Raw genomic sequence first — 20,435 nt, 5'->3', positions numbered from 1 at the left:
GAGATAGCAACCCAAACTGTGGTGTAACCAGAGAGAGAAAAAAAGAGAAAGAGAGAACTTTCTCACGAAAAGCTCTAACCTAAGGCACAACCTGGCCCACTCACAGAACGAAGGACTGAGCGAACACCAAAGGAGAGCTAGCCAGCTGTGGACCAGGCCATCCTTCCAAGGGAGGAAGAGAGACAGGTGGGCAACAGCCAGAGCTGGAAGTTAAGGGGCAATCTTGGTCCTAGAGATGGCATCCTCCACCAAACTTTGAGCAGGCTCCCAGCTGCTAACCAAGTCTTCCTGGGATCCTGGACAGTTGACATCAACCAGGAGGGTTGCAGCCAGAAATCAGCTCCCCAGAGAAGACACAGGGAACATCAGAGACGGTGCTCTTGTTGCACAGCCAAGAAACTGAGCAGCTGGGACTGGAGAGGTGATTAAGGCACACAGCCCACCTGGGACAGTGTGCTCGCCAAGCACCTGGTCACCTGAGCTGCTCAGACCTGGGAAGGGCACAAAACGCAGGCCCAACTGAATCTGTGCCTTTGTGGAGTACCCAAGAACCTGAACCTGAGCAGCTTAGACCTGAGAAGTGCACCAAACCCAAGGCTAGTTTTAAACAATTCCTCTGCAGAGCAACCCGGAGCCTGAACAATGTAGACCGGGAAAGCACACACCACCACAAGCTGGAGCAAACCCAGTGCGGTCCATACACTACGAGTATCCCACACACACACCCATGATACTTGTTTGTGGTTTTCCTCCCTCCCCACAGAAGAACTGAACAAGTGAGCCTAAATAAGTGACCACCTTCGCCGCTTTGTGTCAGGAGGGAGATTAGACACTGAGAGACATGCAAACAGAGGAAGCCAAAACAAACAAAGAAGAGGGAACCAATCTGGAAGCGATAGCTGCAAAAGATTAAAACCCAGTATTTAGAGCAACTGAATTGAACTGAACTGAACTGAAGCATTGGAAGGAGCTTATATATCTTGAGAAGAAATATAAACTGGATCATGGAAGCATCTGAAACTAAACTGATCCACATTGTCCTCAACAGCTCCAGAGAAATTCCTAGATATATTTTTACTATTATCATTTTTAAATTTTTAAACTTTTTAAATTTTTAAGTTCTTTATTACTCCTTTAATTTTTATTTTTATAACCTACTATTACCTTGCCAAAAAGACCCTATTTTTAAAGCAAATTTCATAAATATATATTTATAACTTTTGTTATTGAGGTTTTTTTGTATTTTTACTATTGTACTTTTTGAGTCTAACCTCTACTCTAGATTTTTCATCTTTGCTTTTTGGTATTAGTTATCAATTTTGTACCTTTAAGAATTTAATTATCAGTACTCATTTTTACTTAGGGGTGTGATTACTGTCTTGATTGCTCTCTTCCCTTTTGACTCTCCCTTTTCTCCCCCAGGTCACCTCTATCTCCTCCATCCCTTTTCTCTTCTCTACTTAACTCTGTGAATCTCCCTGGGTGTATGGGCTGTGGAGAACACTTAGGGAACTGATTACTGGCTAAACTGGTCTCTCCCCTTTTGAATCCCCCGCTTCTCCTCCTTGTCACTTATATCTCCCTCCTCCCGCTTCTCTTCTCTATGTAACTCCATGAACTTCTCGGGGTGTTCCAGACTGTGGACAGCACATAGGAAATTGATTACTAGCTAGATAGCTCTCTTCCCTTTTGATTTTCCCTCATCTCCTCCTGGTCACATCTATCTCCCTCCTCCCTCTTCTCTTCTACATGTAACTCTGTGAATTCCTTTGGGTGTCCCTCACTGTGGAGAATATTTTCACCATTAACCTAGATATATTATCAATTGTGCTGTATGGATGGAGACGTTTTGCGGCTACTGTAAGAATAAGACTGAAAGCCAGAGGAAGGAGGCTTAAATCCAAAAAGTGAGAACACCAGAAAACTCCTGACTCCAGCGAACATTTATTGACAAGAGCTCATCCAAAAGCCTCCATACCTATACTGAAATTAAGCTCCACCTGAGTCAACAATTCCAGAGCAAGCCATACAATGCTAATTCTCCAGCAACACAGGAATATAGCTATGAGCATTAAAATACAGGAAGCCCAAAGTCACACCAAACCCACAGACACCTCAAAACTTACTACTGGGCAGTTCATTGCACTCCAGAGAAAAGAGATTCAGCTCCACCCATGACTGACACAAGCTTCCCTAATCAGGAAACCTTGACAAGCCGCTAGTCCAACCTCACCCAAAGTGAGCAACCTCCACAATAAAGAGGAACTGCAAACTTCCAGCATACAGAATGGCCACCCCAAACACAACAATCTAAAAAAAAGGAAAAGGCAGACAAATATTCAGCAGGAAAAGGAACATGATAAATGTCCACCAAACTAAACCAAAGATGAGGCAATAGGGAATCTACCTGAAAAAGAATTCAGAAAACTGATAGTAAAGATGATACAAAATCTTGAAAACAAAATGGAGTTACAGTTAAATAGACTAGAGACAGGGATTGAGAAGATGAAAGAAATGTTTGACAAGGACCTAGAAGAAATAAAAGAGTCAATCAATAATGAATAATGCAATAAATGAGATCAAAAGCCATCTAGAGGGAACCAATTGTAGAATAACTGAATCAGAAGATAGGATAAGTGAGGTGGAAGATAGAATGGTGGGAAAAAGTGAAGCAGAGAGGAGAAAAGAAAAAAGAATTAAAAGAAATGAGGACAACCTCAGAGACCTCTGGGACAATGTTAAATGTCCCAACATTCAAATCATAGGAGTCCCAGAAGAAGACAAAAAGAAAGGCCATGAGAAAATACTTAAGGAGATAATAGTTGAAAACTTCCCTAAAATGGAGAAGGAAATGGCCACCCAGTCCAAGAAACACAGAGAGTCCCAAACAGGATAAACCCAAGGCAAAACACCCCAAGAAACATAGTAATCAATTAACAAAGATCAAACACAAAGAGCAAATATTAAAAGCAGCAAGGGAAAAACAACAAATAACACACAAGGGGATTCCCATAAGGATAACAGCTGATTTTTCAATAGTAACTCTTTAGGCCAAGAGGGAATAACAGGACATACTTAAAGTGATGAAAGAGAAAAACCTACAACCCAGATTACTATACCCAGCAAGGATCTCATTCAAATATGAAGGAGAAATCAAAAGCTTTTACAGAAAAGCGAAAGCTGAGAGAATTCACAACACCAAACCAACAAAGGCTAAAGGATCTTCTCTAGACAGGAAATATAGAAAAGGTTTATAAACTCAAACCCCAAACAACAAATAAATGGCAATGGGATCATACTTATCAATAATTAACTTAAATATAAATGGGTTGAATGCCCCAACCAAAAGACACAGACTGGCTGAATGGATACAAAAACAAGACCCCTATTTATGTTGTCTACAAGAAACCCACCTCAAAACAAGGAATACACACAGACTGAAAGTGAAAAGCTGGGAAAAGATATTTCACTCAAATGGAGGCCAAAATAAAGCAAGAGTAGCAATACTCATGTCAGATAAACTACTTTGAAATAAAGGCCATGAAAGAGACAAAGAAGGACACTACATAATGATCAAAGGATCAATCCAAGAATATATAACAGTTATAAATATATATGCACCCAACAAAGGAGCACCACAATATGAAAGGCAAAGAATGAAAGAGGAAATTAACAGTAACACAATAATAGTGGGAGACTTTAATACCCTACTCACACCTATGGATAGATTAATTAAACAGAAAATTAGCAAGGAAACACAAACTTTAAATGAGGCAAGGGACAGGTTAGACCTAATTGATACCTACAGGGCATTTCAACCCAAAACAATGAATTTCACCTTTCTCTCAAGTGCACATGGAATATTCTCCAGGATATATCACATCCTGGGCCATAAATCTAGCCTTGAGTAAAAAAAAAATTGAAATCATTTCAAGCATCTTTTCTGATCACATTGTGGTAAGATTAGATGTCAACTACAGGGAAAAAAAAAACTATTAAAATACAAACATATGGAGGCTAAACAACACGCTTCTGCACAACCAAGAAATCACAGAAGAAGTAGAAAAAGAAATTAAAATATCATAGTAATAAATGAAAATGAAAACACAACAACCTAAAACCTATGGAATCCAGTAAAAGTAGTGCTAAGGGGAACATCTGTAGCAATACAAGCTTACCTCAAGAAACAAGAGAAAAATCAAAAAAATAACCTAACTTTACACCTAAAGCAACTAGAAAAAGAAGAAATGACATACTGCAGGGTTAGTAGAAGGAAAGAAATCATAAAAATTAGTGCAGAAATAATTGAAAAAGAAACAAATGAGACTACAGTAAAAATCAACAAAACTAAAAACTGGTTCTTTGAAACGATAAATAAAATAGACAAACCATTAGCCAGACTCATCAAGAAAAAAAAAGAAGAAGAAAACCAACAAAATTAGAAATAAAAATGGAGAAATCACAACACACAACAGAGAAATGCAAAGAATCCTAAGAGACTACTATCAGCAACTATATGCCAATAAAATGGACAACTTGAGGAAATCAATGAATTCTTAGAGAAGTATAACTTTCCAAAACTAAACCAGGAAGAAATAGAAACTCTTAACACACCCATCACTAGCACAAAGATCGAAACTGTAATCAAAAATCTTCCAACAAACAAAAGCCCAGGACCAGATGCCTTCACAGCTGAATTCCACCAAAAATTTAGAGAAGAGCTAACACCTATCCTACTCAAACTTTTTCAGAAAATTGCAGAGGAAGGTAAACTTCCAAACTCATATTCTGAGGCCACCATCATCCTAATACCAAAACCAGACAAAGATGCCACAAAAAAAGAAAATTGCAGGCCAATATCACTGATGAACATAGATGGAAAAATCCTCAATAAAATTCTAGCAAACAGAATCCAATAACATATTAAAAAGATCATGCATCATGACCAAGTGGGCTTTATTCCAGGGATGCAAGGATTCTTCAATATTTGCAAATCAATCAATGTGATACATCACATTAACAAATTGAAAGATGAAAACCATATGATTATCTTAATAGATGCAGAGAAATCCTTTGGCAAAATTCAACATTCATTTATGATAAAAAACCCTCCAGAAAGCAGGCATAGAAGGAACATACCTCATTATAATAAAAGCCATATATGATAAACCCACAGCAAACATCCTTAATGGTGAAAAACTGAAAGCATTTCCCCTAAAGTCAGGAACAAGACAAGGGTGCCCACTGTCACCACTACTATTCAACATAATTTTGGTAGGTTTAGCCACAGGGATCAGAGAAGAAAAAGAAATAAAGGGAATCCAGATTGGAAAAGAAGAAGTAAAACTGACTTTTTCCAGATGACATGATCCTCTACATAGAAAACCCTAAATATTCTACCAGAAAATTTCTAGAGCTAATCAACTATATAGCAAAGTTGCAGGATATAAAATTAGCACACAGAAATCCCTTGCATTCCTATACACTAATGAGAAAACAGAAAGAGAATTAAAGGAAACAATTCCACTCACCATTGCAATGAAAAGAATAAAATACTTAGGAATAAATCCACTTAAAGAAACAAGAGACCTATATATAGAAAACTATAAAACACTGATGCTAGAAATCAAAGATGACACAAATAGTTGGAGAAATATACCATGTTAATGGATCAGAGGAATCAATATAGTGAAAACGAGTATACTACCCAAAGCCATCTATAGATTCAATGCAGTCCTTATCAAGCAACCAACAGTATTTTTTAGAGAACTAGAAAAAAATAATTTCACAATTTTTATGAAAAAACAAACAAACAAACAAAATAAAAAACAAAAAACCTCGAACAGCCAAAGCAATCTTGAGAAAGAAGAATGAAACTGGAAGAATCAACCTACCTGACTTCAAGCTATACTACAAAGCTACAGTCATCAAGACAGTATGATACTGGAACAAAGACAGAAATATAGATTAATGAAACAAAATAGAAAGCCCAGAGATAAACCCACACACCTATGGACACCTTATCTTTGACAAAGGAGACAAGAATATACAATGGAGAAAAGACAATCTCTTTAAAAAGTGGTTCTGGGAAAACTGATCAACCACTTGTAAAAGAATAAAACTAGAACATTTTCTAACACCATACACAAAAATAAACTCAAAATGGATTGAAAATCTAAACGTAAAGCCAGAAACTACAAAATTCCTAGAGGAAAACATAGGCAAAACACTCTCTGACATAAATCACAGCAGAATTCTCTATGACCCAGTTCCAAGAGTAATGTAAATAAAAGCAAAAATAAACAAATAGGACCTAATTAAACTTAAAAGCTTTTGCACAACAAAGGAAACTATAAGCAAGGTGAAAAGACAGACTTTGGAATGGGAGAGAATAATAACAAATGAAGCAACTGACAAATAATTAATCTCAAAAATATACAAGCAGCTCCTGCAGCTCAATTTTAGAAAAATAAATGACCCAATTAAAAAAAAAAAAAAAAGGAAATGGGCCAAAGAACTAAACAGACATTTCCCCAAAGAAAATATACAGGTGGCTAAGAAACACATGATAAGATGCTCAGCATCACTCATTGTCAGAAAAACGCAAATCAAAACCACAATGAGGTACCATCTCATGCCAGCCAGAGTGGCTGCTATCAAAAAGCCTACAAACAATAAATGCTGGAGAGGGTGCAGAGAAAAGGGAACCCTCTTACACTCTCGGTGGAAATGAAAACTAGTATATCCTCTATGGAGAACAGTGTGGAGATTTCTTAAAAAACTGGAAATAGAACTGCCATATGACCCAGCAATCCTACTGTTGGTCATACACACCAAGGAAACCAAAACTGAAAGAGACATGTGTACCCCATTCTTCATTGCAACACTGTTTACAATGCTAGGACATGGAAGCAACCTAGATGTCCATTGGCATATGAATGTATAAGAAAGTGATAGTACATATACACAATGAAATATTACTCAGCTATTAAAAATAATGCATTTGAGTCAGTTCTAATGAGGTGGGTGAAACTGGAGCCTATTATACAGAGCAAAGTAAGTCAGAAAGAAGAACACCAATGCAGCATATTCATGCATATATATGGAATTTTAAAAGATGGTAACAATGACCCTATATGTGAGACAACAAAAGAGATGTAGATGTAAAGAAGAGACTTTTGGACTCTGTGGGAGAAGGCAAGGGTGGGATGATTTGTGAGAATAGCATTGAAACATATATACTATCATATGTGAAATAGACTGCCAGTCTAGGTTTGATGCATGAGACAGGGTGCTCAAGGCTGGTGCACAGGGATGAGCCTGAAGGATGGGATGTGGAGGGAGGTGGAAGGGGTTTTCAGGTGGGGGACACATGTACACTTATGGCTGACTCATGTCAATGTATGGCAAAAACCGCTACAACATTTTAAAGTAATTAGCTTCCAATTAAAATAAATAAATTTTGAAAAAGAAAAGCTATGACAAACCTAGACAGAATATTAAAAAGCAGTTACTTTTCTGACAAAGGTCTTTCTAGTCAAAGCTATGGTTTTTACTGAAGTCATGTGTGGATGTGAGAGCTGGATCATACAGACAGCTGAGTGGCAAAGAATGGATGATTTTAAACTGCGGTGTTGGAGAAGACTCTTGAGACTCCCTTGGACTGCAAGGATATCAAACCAGTTAATCCTAAGTAAATAAGTCCTGAATATTCATTGGAAAGACTGATAATGAAACTGATATTCCAATACTTTGGCCACTTGATGTGAGGACTGACTCACTAGAAAAGCCCCTGATGCTGGGAAAGATTGAAGGCAGGAGGAGAAGGGGACAACAGATGTTGAAATTGTTGGATGTCATGGACATCCAACTGGATGTCAATTCAATGGACTTGTGTTTGAGCAAGCTCCGGGGATTAGTCATGGACAGGGACGCCTGGTGTGATGCAGTACATGGGATCCTAAAGAGTCATATACAACTAAGTGACTGAACTGAACCGACTTGATATGGTATTTGTCTTTCTCTTTCTGAGTTACTTCACTCTGTGTAATAGGTTCTAGGTTCATCCACCTCATTATAACAACTCAGATGTGTTACTTTAATGGATGAGTAATATCCCATTGTGTATATGTACCACAACTTCTTTATCCATTCATCTGTTGATAGACATCTAAGCTGCTTCTATGTTCTAGCTATTGTAAATTGTGCTGCAATGAACATTGTAGTACATGGGTATTTTTCAATTTTGCTTTCCTTAGAGTATATACCTAGTAGTGGGATTGCTGGGTCATATGTTGGTTTTATACCTAGTTTTTTTTTTTTTTTTTTTTAAGAAATCTCCATACCATCTTCCATAGTAGCTAGATCAATTTACATTTCCACCAATAATGCAAGAGGGTTCCGTTTTCTCCACGTCCTCTCCAGCATTTATTGTTTACAATAAATCAAATTGTTATTTGATAATGGCCATTCCGACTTGCGTTAGGTGATATCTCATTATAGTTTTGATTTACGTTTCTCTAATAATGAGCCTCGTTGAGCATCTTTTCATGTGTTTGTTAGCCATCTGTATGTCTTCTTTGCAGAAATGTCTGTTTAGGTCTTTTTCCCACTTTTTGATTGGTTTGTTTCTCTTTCTCATATTGAGTTGTATGAGCTACTTATATCTTTTGGAAATTAGCCCTTTGTTATTTGTTTCAGTTGCTATTATTTTCTCTCATTCTGAGGGTTGTATTTTCACCTTGTTTATAGCTTCCTTATAATTTTCTGTATGCAGTTCTTTTGTCTTAGATTGGTTTATTCCTAGATATTTTATTCTTTTTGTTGCAGAGGTGAAAGGGATTGATTCCTTAATTTCTCTTTCTGATTTTTCATTGTTAGTATCTGGGTATGCAAGTGATTACTGTATATTGATTTTATATCCCACAACTTTGGGTTTCAATTGTGGTTTTATTTCCACCTCTGCATGTGGGTTATCACATGGGTTTGTGCCTGAGGGTTGCCATGGTAGACTTGTGTCTGCCCTGGTGAGGACCAGCTGTGGAGGTGATGCAACTTCTTGGGTTGCAGGGGCCTGGCAGCACCAGATGGGCTGGTGGCTAGGGCATTAGGAAATATAGTGCTCTAGAGGGTAGTGTTGCTTGGAGAATCCCACAGACAGTAAAGCCTTGTAGGGTGGCAAAGATGTGACCCCGCATGCACAGATGCAGTACTTTTTCTAGCCTCTGTCAGCTCTGTCCCAGTGGGGATCATGCATGGAGGTGGCATGGTACTGGGATCATGGGGACCCTGGCAGAACTGACCTTCGGATTACTCCACAATCCCTATACTCAGGCTTCCCACCACTGTGCCTTCTAGGGGACCCATATTCCTGTCTGGGGTACATATGGCTGTGGTAAGGATTGTATGTGTTATTCTCATTCCATTTAGACTGTCAAAGATCAGCTGTTTCACTTTCAGACTCAAATGTTTCTTCTCTGACTCAAACAAGTGCCCTGATTTGGGTATTGGACTCTTGCTTCAGTTCTCCACACCCCCGCCAAGGTCAGGTCAAGTCCTACTAAGTCTCCTCTTTTTCTCCCTACTTCCTTTGTCCTACTGAGTTTTGTATGGCTCTATACATTCTTTTCTGGTGGTCATGTACTCCTGTCCACTCTTGGCTGGTGTTCTGCAAGCTCTTCTGTGTCTGAAGGTGTATTACTGATGTATCCGTGGATAGATGTACTCCACATCCTTCTACTCCTCCACCATCTTGTTCTCCCCACTCAATACAGGATTTCTATTTCTTCTTTATTCAGCCATGGTAAGTTGTATCTTTCTAAAAATTATCCATTTCTTCAATATTATTCAACTTATGCATATTTGGATTCACTGGACTCATCTTTAGCTTAGATTTTATTTTCTCAAAGATATTCTCTGACTATCTTACTAAAGAGTAGAGTATTTCCTAATCATCATCTGTCATACACCTGGGTTTATTTTTTTTAATTTTCTGTATAATTTCAGTTAACAGTAGTTGAAAGTATATATTTTCTTACATGTTTACTCCATTAGAACACAATGCTCTATATATTATTTTCCTGTCCTGTTAAGTGGAGTGTTTAGCACTTATGTATTTATTTTTTAGAAAAAATGAGTAAGAAAATGGATTTTTTTTTCTATAAATGCTGCACATTAAAATTGAAAGTATTCTAACATTATCACTCTTTGGCACTAGAAAAGTTACAATGTGATTTACCATTCAAACTTTACATTTGTTCTGTGAAAGCTCTTATTTAATTGTTTATAAAATTTACAAAAATATGCATTTATTATTGCATCAATAATTTAAAAAATGATGTCTCACACTAGGTGTCTCACAGTATAGAAATTACAGAAAAGGTAGATATAGACAAGATAGATTAAGTAAAGCTCCCCCTCTTTATTCAGTCTTAGGAACTGGAAGAAGGAGAAACACATCGCTCCTATATGAGCCCCCAAATCAGGGAGATATACTGCTAGTGAATTATGCAACGAAGCTGTTTCTTATGCATCACTGCTCCTACAAGGAAACACAGAACTTCTTTTAGTTTTGGGGCTTGGTTACTCAGGTTTTTAGATTACCTTTTTTACATGATGATTTTGGCAAAATTACTCATCAATAGAAAATCTATTAAAGGCAGACTCATGATCATAAGCTACACCTCTGAAAAATAATACCTTTTCTGAACGTATACTATATACATAGTATTTCTCTGCCTGGCATGCTATACTGTGAAACATGAGCTCTATATAACGATCTTTAAAGATTCTATAGAAAGAAAAATACATAACAGTCTCATTAAATTATTATATATGTACTTTAACCATGACTTCTACCACATACATACTGACTCTATAAAGCTGTTCTTTGTTAACATCTACTTAAGTTAATATGACTGGTCTTAGAAATGATCAAACTGACAATATACAGGAGCATACATCTATGTATGAAAGATAGCTAGTATCAAGACCAAGGCTTTCCTGTCTTCTGAGCAGGACCATTGCAAAAATGAAGTTCTGTTACCAGGTAAATATTACCCCTTATGCAATTACTTATTCACCAGTCAATCTTTTGCTTTCCTTTTGCTTTTCTATTTTGACAGTAGCTCAAGTTAAAAAAAACAAAAAACAAAACAACAAACATGTTCTCTTTATTCAATTTTCTTTTCAGTCAATTCTGTCAAACTGAGAAGACAAGAAGGAAACAAAGAAAAAAATGAAGCATATTTTGATAGATCTCCTTAGAATGGACATGACACCTGTCTAATTATAAGAGATTGAAATGCAACATCATTCTTAAACAGACAGCCAGTCTATCTGCCCTTGACAACTTCCTTATGTCTTTTGTATTATGCAAAAATGGAGGAAAATGTTATGAATATGACCCCACTGATATAGAATTTATAAGATTAAGGCAAAAGAAGTACAGTTATTTTAAAATGTTGCAAACAGAGTATATAGGGTATTATATGGAGATGAACAAAGTGTTAACATTTGAAGAGAAAGAGGTATTTTCATATTATGTCAACACCTTTTTTCTTAATAGATAATTATTGCTACTTTTAAATTAAAGAAGAGGCATATTTAAACATTGCCCATTAATATAATATCTACTTCTTACTAAAATACAGGATTAATTCTAAAATATATCCTATTGGATGTTAGAGTTGGACTATAAAGAAAGCTGAGTGCTGAAGATTTGATGTTTTTGAACTATGATGTTGGAGAAGACTCTTGAGAGTCCTTTGTACTACAAGGAGATACAACCAGTCAATTCTGAAGGAAATCAGTCCTGAATATTCATTGGAAGGACTGATGCAGAAGCTGAAACTCCAATACTTTGGCCACCTGATGCAAAGAACTAACACATTGGAAAAGACCCTGATGCTGGAAAGATTGAAAGCAGTAGGAGAAGGGGACCAAAGAGGATGAGATGATTGGATGGCATCACTGATATGATGGACATGAGTTTAAGTAGGCTCCAGGAGTTAATGATTGTCAGGGAAGCCTGGCCTGCTGCAGTCCATGGGGTTGCAAAGAGTCAACATGACTGAGTGACTGAACTGATCTGATATTTATTATTTCATTTTCACGTAGCATACACATTCACAGTTACATTATACAGGTTTATAAGTTATAAAGTTTATTAAGTTTGGGGTTTTTAACTTTGCCAAATGTATGAACTTTCTTTGCCAATGATTTTCTTCCATTATTTTAGAGGTATTGATATTTTCTTTAAAATATGTAAAAACACGCTGTGTTCAAGTTAGCAGAATAAAGAGATAGTTTAAAAACTGAATTGAATTAAAAAATTTACCTAAATGTGTTCCTCTAATCTGTAAGTGCTAAGGGAGGAAAAAGGAAACAATTATTCCCAATGTTAGCTGAGTTTCTTCAATATCAAACATGTTGACCACCGATGAAATCCATGTGTACTACAAAGAGTTTCTGTTTTCAAATGTAATTTAAATTGCACGCAGTTCTTTGTAGCTTAAATAGATGACTGGAAGACACAATTTAGAAAAAATATAAAAATTACTAAACTCCAAATTTACAATGAAATTAAAAAGGCCCAGTCCATCTCACTATTTGTTTGATTAAACTAGTAATTATATAATTTTTAGCCAAAGAGTATTGTATTCTACTCTGACAATGGAAATGTCATGATTTCGTGCAATAAAGCTACAGTCTATGGGTATATGTCTTCCTTATTGTAGGATCTAGTTTTCTAATATTATCCCCAAAGTGGTTTAATGTCTCTCCAGTTCAAACCTCTTTGCTTCCTCTACTCTCTGCATCTTAGTAAGCACCAGCATCACTCACATCAGAAACCTGAGAGTCACACCAATTTTCTACTCCTCTGTTCTTCCCCTCAAAGTTTTGAGATTTTCTCTGTTCTCTTTATCACCTCCTTAGTCCAATGGAATATAATCTCCCAATAGGACTACTGCAAATCCCCCTATCTGGACTCTCTGTGTCTACTTATGTCTATTCTAGTTCCTCCAGTAAATCATATAGTTTCTAAAACAAAATTTTAATCTTTTTAATCCCTATTAAAAACCATGTATTAAAATAGGGTGGTATTCAAAGGAACAGAATGCATGCATGTTAAGTTACTTCACTTGTGCCCGACTCTGTGGGATCCCATGGACTGTAGCCCGCCAGGCTCCTCTGTCCATGGGAGATTCCCCAGGCAAGAATACTGTAGTGTATTCCCATTGCCTCCTCCAGGAGGTCTTCCTGACCCAGGGACTGAACTTGTGTCTCTTATGTCTCCTGCATTGACAGACAGGATCTTTACCACTAGCACCACCTGGGACACCCATGAAACAGAATAGAGAGCCCCAAAATATACCCACGTATATATAGTCTATTGGGAAATTAGACCAAATAGCTACCTATCCAGTCTTTGAGCCATGTCCTGTGTGCAAGTATCCTTATGCAGTCTGCATATGCCTAGAGGCCTTGGTGAAAAGTGAGCACTGGTGACTGTCACCTTGGTGTAGAGTAGGGCTGTGCCTGATGGGCTAGAGCTGGAGGTGATTGTGAGCCAAAGCCTTTCCCTCAGTGCAATGAAGTTACTGCCTTGGTGGGAATGGAGTCAGCGATGGAGGTAATGGAGTCAAAACCCAGTGCCAGTCTTGACTTCTTGCATGGTGCAATGGCATTTGCTATCTTGATAGGGTGTGGGACCAGGCTCCCAAAGGGTGAGCCTAAGTCCTACATGAGCTACTGCTTTTCCCTGGCATGATGGTGCCCACTGTCTTTTTTTGGAGGACAAAGTCCTGAGGGCCTGATATCTCAGTTTGGGGTGTGCTGCTTTTCCCAACTGGCAGTGTGACCTTATATGGGTTTGGGACCAGAGCTTGAGGATTTCAAGTGGCTCTTACTGCAGTCTAGGGTAAACTGTACATTCTCCCTGGTGTGATGGCTTTCTCTGCCATGGCAGGGAGTGAACCAGAGCAGGATGGTCTGAAACTGGTGCCCAGTACAGGATAAGGGGATTGCTGGGCTGGTCTTGATGATCTGGTCAGAGTGTCAGACAATACTGAGTTTCTGCCTTCTGTGGTGGGATTGGAAGCAAGCATGGCTGTACATTCTTCAGAGTCTTGGTTTTTTACAATTCTTGGATAAACTCGATCAGTTTTCAAATCAATCTAGAATTTTGTCTTTCTGGTGCCAGGCCCCAGGACTGTGGTACCCAATGTAGTGCTTAAACACCTAGCCCCTTAGGGATGGTTCCCAAGCCTATGATATTTCTCTCCTCTTTAGGATCACCTACCAGAGATTTCTAGAAATTTCTAGATTTCCCTAGATTTCTCCTCCCCTACTACCAGACTCTATGTGGTTCTTTATATCTCTGGTTGTAGATGTCCTCTGGTCTTCAGATTATTCTTGGAGACTATCACTACTATCTAATAATATTTTTGAAGTGTTCATAGGAGGAGGCAAGTTCAGAATCTTCCCACTTTGACATCTTGATCCTTCTTCCATTTTAGTATTGTCTCTTACTTCCTGACACTGGATATATTATGTAGGAAAAAGCTCATGTTCAGTAGTGAATGTTAGACTGTAGCAGAATGAGGAAGCAATGGAAACTGAGATTATCTTACAAAATATTCATTATGAATATATTAATGTTTCCCCATAGTTAAAATGCAGTTTCTCAATTTAGAATTAAATAATGGTATATAAACTATGATTTCTGTAGCAAATATTGGAAAATAATGTAAAAAATATGTCTTTTTTGAATACCAAGTTTCCAATTATAACATTTCTCAGCTTCTAAAATGCAATTAAGGCATTGCTATGTCACTCAAAATCTTTGGGCTGTTATTGGTTGATAATTTTTTTATTTCATAATATTACTGTGTCACATGTTTGCTTTCTTGGTTATTTGTCTTTTTAAGAAATATAATGGAATATATCCTCTTTGCTAAATGAATTTAAATATCAGCAAGAATATGAGGGAGTGTAGTCTGTTTGCTTTGGGGTGTGATAAGGTACAATTGGGTCCATGTTATTCTTTAGTTTTTAGTGTGAAATTAAGTCATCTTCAAATTAAGATGTCAACTTCTGAAATTCCATAAAGTCTTTCTGAGGAGTAAGTGCAGCCAGCTAGTAGTTTTCATTTAAGATTTTTTTTTTAAAATATATGAACCAATTTTAAAGTCTTTATTGAGTTTGTTACAATATTGTTTTTGTTTTGTTTTGTTTTTGACCAAGAGAAATGTGGGATCTTAGTTCCCCAACCAGGGATTGAATACATATTCCTTGCATTGGAAGGTGAAATCTTGAGCACTGGACCACCAGGCAAGTCCCAACCAGCTAGTTTTGAGAGAATTAATTTTCACATCTTCAACTTTCATATATATGTTTTGTCTAAAAATGCTTTTAGAATTTTCCTGCATTCAAAATCTCCTCTTTCCAAGCATATCAAAAGAGAAACATTAGTTTTTACTAATTTAAATTGTAGCAAAAACATCTTCCTGGTTTCAGTACCTTACTACATAAATATATTTAGTCCTCATGGTGCACATTGGCTTCTGATTATCTAGGGGTAACCTCCAGAGTAAAGCTCATCTTTAAACTTTCCTTAAGTATATTCTTAGTTCTGTGATCATGGCTGAAAGAGCAGCACATGTTTGGGACTTAGAGGGGAGGGAGTAAGCATGCTCATGGATGTGTTCACTGGTTTTCAAAGTTTCTGTGTGGTCCTGCCAAAAGTCACCTCCCTGTGTATTTGACTAAAGTAAAAAATGACTTTAGTTCAAGCTTGAACATGGGACAAACAGATGTTCTTCTTCCACATAAAGATCTATGATTCACATACAGACTGGCAGGGATTCATGATAGGAGACAATAACAGGATCTAGCACAGAAGCCAGAATCCTCACTGATCTTGAATCTCATTGTGGTACAGTGACCAAAGACATAAAGATATCACAAGGACTAGGTTAAATAGGTATTTCAAAGTATAGTATTTGCTTTAGGTAATGTCTTTAATTAATTAATTATATCACTTTAATTTCATAGTACTTTAGGTTTTCTTTTATCCACATTCACATTTCTAATATCACTTTTATTTATATTTATTGGCCTATGTTGAAATGTTCTGAATTTAAAACAAAAATTTTAGTTTAGGTGTTGAGCCTAACTTTTTTTTAAACCTTAGGGCTTCACTGGTGGTTCAGATGGTAAAGAATATTTCTTCAGTACTGGAGACACAAGTTCCATCCCTGGGTCAAGAAGATTCCCTAGAGAAGGGAATGACTAGCTACTCTAGTATTTGTGCCTGGAGAATTCCATGAACAGAGGAGACTGATGGGTTGAAGTTCATGGGGTCGCAAAGAGTCTGACATGACTGAGCAGCCAGCACTTTCAAAACTTAGAATGTTTTCCAGATATATAACTTTATTGAATACAATTTTACTTTTGATGATATTTTTAATTCACTATGAGACATGCAATACCATAGTTCAAACTTATTCTTGTAAAGCATTTTGTCACAAATTTATGCCAGTTGTAGCTGAATTGTATTTAATCTTATAATTGTTTAAGAGTTCTAACTTATATTAACACAAAACTAAATACATTTCAATAGATGATGAAAATTTCCAATGTAAGCTTAATAATGTGTAAAATACTAGCTAATTGCTTTAAGCTATTTTAAGAAGCTGCATCATTAATTAAGCTACTGTCTCTCATTTCAATGTCTTTCCGTTCTGACTCTCTTCTGTGAAGGAAGGACTGAGGTACCTCAACCTAACTCCTCCTTGGTTAGTTGATCTGTTAATAAGTTCTGCCTACAAAAAATGCAAGAGAGAGATGACGGGATCTGAAGACAGAGTAAAGTCCTTGCTTCTTCCTGGTTTGTAGCTCCTTAATTATACCTCTTTCTCAATTCAGTGGTAGTTGGTTTTAGTTTTCAGATTCTAAATGCATTGATACAGTTGCCCTTACTGTGGATTCTGGATTTAATCAGTCAACTCAAGCACCTAGAGTTGCCTCCAATTCTTTACTTGTTTAATTGACTTAAATTTAGTTTTACAATGATGGAAATGTTATAAGAAATTCAAAGGCAGAAATAATGTCTTTGAAAGAAAGAAACGTTGGAGTGCATTTATCATGTGTGACCTGCATACCATCCTCCACTGCATCCTTAATAGAGTCTAGAAGACACTCCATTCACGAAGGCATTGATAAATACATTGGGAAGGGGAAATCAGAACAAGGAAAGCTCTGTGACTGTCCCCTGCAAGCTGGATGTGACTATGAAAACTGTTGCCATAAAGATATCTCTCCTTTTTTAATGAGGATAATATGAATTTAAAGCTGCAAGGATCAAGTGAGTATATTTAATTCTTAAAGGCAAGATATCACAATCACCATAGCATGAAGCAGGAAGACAATAATGATCAGAATTTGCTGTTGTTGTTTTGTTTTGTTTTGCTACACTATACACTATAGGGGTCTTATTTCTCTGAACAGTGGTAGAAACTGCACCCCCTGCAGTGGATTTTTAACCACTAGACTACCAGGGATATACACATAACGTTTTGATCTACTGGGACTTTGTGCTAGGGGATAATAAAAAATGATGTCCCTGAGAATGAAACACACTGGCAGCCTACTAAAATATTTCTCATCTTCTATAACAAGGAAATACTCCAGGTCCAATGCCAGAAACTTATCCTTGAGTTGTTAAAGGAGAATCACAGTCTTCACTGTTTTTCCATTCCTAACTCACTTCACAGATTGGAGTCCTTCTATTGAAGAGAAAATTGAATTTACTGCAAGTTCCAGATTCTACCACATGATGTAGTTTTTTTTTTTTTTTGAACCAAATGTATGGTGTTATTCCTGAGTCTAAAAAACCCATGGTGCATGAGTCTAGGAAAGAAGAAATCAAAAGAAGATTGGTGACTTTCACTATTATTCCTCAGCATTCACTCAAAAATTTTATGTTTCTAGCATTGAAAATTTTGGGATTTGGTAAACTAGAAATGGGACTTCCCAGGCAGCTCTGGTGGTAATGAACCCAGCTGACAATTTATGAGACAGAAGAGATACGGTTTCAATCTCTGGGTGGAGAAGATCCCCTGTAGGAGGGCATGGCAACCCACTCCAATATTGCTGACTGGAGAATCCCCATGAACAGAGGAGCCTGGCAGGTTACAGTTCATAGGGTCTCAAAGAGTTAAACACGACTGAAGCAACTTAGCACACATGCACGAACTGGAAGTATTTGCTCAAAAGGAAATAAGTTTTGGTTCCATGAAATTGAATACTTTGACTAATATCTGGCTTTATTGGGATCTCATACCTTTGTCTCTGCCAGCAAATATGAGTGTCACTGTATGGCTTATGGTGGTTACCAAGTGAAATTAGGCTTCTGTTGTGCAAAGGTGACAGAGAGGTATCTCTCTCTCTCTCTCTCTTTTTTTTTTTTTAATACTGATGATTCCTGGGCTGTGTCTTAGATCCTTTGTTTCCAATAATATTAATTAATTTAAAGGAAAGCCACAGTTAGGAAAAAAAAAAAAAAGAAAGAAAGAAAGAAAAAGACTGCTGAAGACTCCAGCACTTCAGGAGCAAAATTTTAGTCCATCTTAATGGGTAAAAATCCCCAACTACTGAGATTGTAGCTGAGGAGAAAAGGAACATGGATGGAAGGTGAAAAAATGAAGAAATGCACTTCACAGGCATTTATGGAATTGCAGCACTTACACATATTGTCTTCCTCACTTGTTAAATGTATGTGTGTTTCTTTTCCTTTTCTTCTTATTAGTGTTTCCCCTTCTTATTTTACATAAAAATTATTGTTGGTGATTAACTTTACAATGTAGTCATTAGATTAAGGAATATTCAAATGGAATTGGTATTCAACTTGAGAAATAATTAACATCAATAGAATTTGAGTAACCTGACTGTTGAAATGTGTATCCCTGTTTTGGGATTTTTTGTTAAACATCCTTTTGCCATTGGAAGGACTGAATTTCTTGTAGCATAGAGCATACTTATGGATATTGACTAGGCAGATGAATACACTATGAGGCTGGGGTTTAAATCTGCATTCTCTCTTTGCTTGCTGACATCCTGTTAGGTTCTACCTATAGGTGAGGCAACGGGAATAATGGAAGACAGGAGGAAGAAGAGACACGGTTCCTCTGGTTGGTTTCCTATTTGTGCCAGTGTCTACTCAGACACTGTATTTTACATCATCAGAGGCATTAGGTTTTGACTTCCAGCTTCTTCAAATACATACTCCCAGATCCAACCTCATCATCCTTCTTAGCTGCTGCTGCTAAGTCGCTTCAGTCATGTTCGACTCGTGTGATCCTATAGACAGCAGCCCACCAGGCTCCCCCATCCCTGGGATTCTCCAGGCAAGAACACTGGAGTGGGTTGCCATTTCCTTCTCCAATGCATGAAAGTGAAAAGTCAAAGTGAAGTTGTTCAGTCATGTCTGACTCTTAGCGACCCCACGGACTGCAGCCTACCAGGCTCCTCTGTCCATGCGATTTTCCAGACAAGAATATTGGAGTGGGTTGCCATTGCCTTCTCCGATCCTTCTTGGAGACACCACAAATACCTGGGTGACATGCTTTCTCAGAATTTTAAACCCTGGGTCTTTAGGGAACCTCATTTTGTACTGGGTGACAAAGAATTTGTGGAGCAGCACTGGTCTCAAGATCGCACATTGAGTAACACTGACTATGGTAATCATGAACACAGCTGGCTTCTGCAGCATTTGTTTCTTGCCCTTAGACAGCTGAGACAAGAATATCTTCTTTCTCTCACGCTCTTTTTTTAAATTTTATTCAGATAAAGTTTTATTCAGAAAAAGGTTTTTTTATTCAGATAAAGTACCCATTCAAATAAAACGTCTGTTATAAGAAGCCTCTAAAACGGACCCTAATGGTGTTGTCCTACTGATACTTACAGACTATATCTTCCTCCCACATTGTATCAGAATTGGTCTGTGTGGCTAGTGGAACGTGGCAAAAGTGATGGTATGTCACATCTGAAAAATAATTGTGTTCCTTCCTTGTTCTTTTTTAGATGACTCACTCTGGGGGAAGATAGCTGTCATACTAAGAGCTGTCCTTTGGAGATGTCGACATGGCAGTCTTGAGGCTTTCAGCCAAATTGGAACAAGAACCTGAGCTCTTCTGTCTGCATGTGAAGCTGAGCATCGTTAAAGAGTATATCCAGTCTGAGTCCAGCCTTCATATATATTCAGTCCCAGCCATCTGCAATCCCACAAGAGAACCTCGGCTAGCTAGCTCAGGCCAGCTACGCAGACTCTGGATCCTGGACTCTGGATTCCTGATCTTCAGAAACAGTGAGATATGATAAAGGTGTACTTATTTTTATGATACTAAGTATGGGGGCTATTTGTTATACAGTAA

This window comes from Ovis aries, chromosome 17, assembly GCF_016772045.2.
Source record: "Ovis aries strain OAR_USU_Benz2616 breed Rambouillet chromosome 17, ARS-UI_Ramb_v3.0, whole genome shotgun sequence".
Taxonomy (NCBI): domain Eukaryota; kingdom Metazoa; phylum Chordata; class Mammalia; order Artiodactyla; family Bovidae; genus Ovis; species Ovis aries.
The sequence above is the reverse complement of the archived record's forward strand: the minus strand, read 5'-3'. Positions refer to the sequence as shown.